The sequence below is a fragment of the Nomia melanderi genome, unplaced genomic scaffold, assembly GCF_051020985.1.
Source record: "Nomia melanderi isolate GNS246 unplaced genomic scaffold, iyNomMela1 scaffold0014, whole genome shotgun sequence".
Lineage (NCBI taxonomy): Eukaryota > Metazoa > Arthropoda > Insecta > Hymenoptera > Halictidae > Nomia > Nomia melanderi.
The window spans coordinates 12,581,171-12,582,125 of record NW_027475130.1 but is presented as its reverse complement, the minus strand read 5'-3'; positions in this window follow the sequence as shown (position 1 = coordinate 12,582,125).

Sequence of the window (955 nt, the reverse complement as noted above, 5' to 3'; positions counted from 1 at the left end):
GGCCGAGAAAACCACCGTCTCATGGGGCCGGTCACTCAGGGTCAGGGAAAAATCCAATATATATCTGGTGATATCTCGGGTGCTATTAGAGATAGCGCAATAAACCAAAGTGAGTTATCTGCAGGAGGCCCTGGCGCCTGAAGCTGTGCAGCGGGAACGACCTCGGACCACCAGGGGCCGAGGAAAGCACCGTCTCGAGGGGGCCGGACACTCTGGGCCAGGGAAAAATCCAATATATATGTGGTGATATCTCGGGTGCTATTACAGATAACGCAATAAATCAAAGTGCATTGTCTGTAGGAGGCCCTGGCGCATGAACCTGTGCAGCGGGAACGACCTCGGACCACCAGGGGCCGAGAAAACGACCGTCTCATGGGGCCGGACGCTCAGGGTCAGTGAAAAATCCAATATATATCTGGTGATATCTCGGGTGCTATTACAGATAGCGCAATAAATCAAAGGGCATTGTCTGTAGGAGGCCCTGGCGCATGAACCTGTGCAGCGGCAACGACCTCGGACCACCAGGGGCCGAGAAAACCACAGTCTCATGGGGCCGGACACTCAGGGTCAGGGGAAAATCCAATATAGATCTGGTGATATCTCGGGTGCTATTACAGATAGCGCAATAAATCAAAGTGAATTATCTGCAGGAGGCCCTGGCGCATGAATCTGTGCAGCGGGAACGACCTCGGACCACCAGGGGCCGAAAAAACCACAGTCTCATGGGGCCGGATACTCAGGGTCAGGGGAAAATTCAATATAGATCTGGTGATATCTCGGATGCTATTACAGATAGCGCAATAAATCAAAGTGCATTGTCTGTAGGAGGCCCTGGCGCATGAATCTGTGCAGCGGGAACGACCTAGGACCACCAGGGGCCGAGACAACCACCGTCTCATGGGGCCGGACACTCAGGGTCAGGGGAAAATCCAATATATATCTGGTGATATCTCGG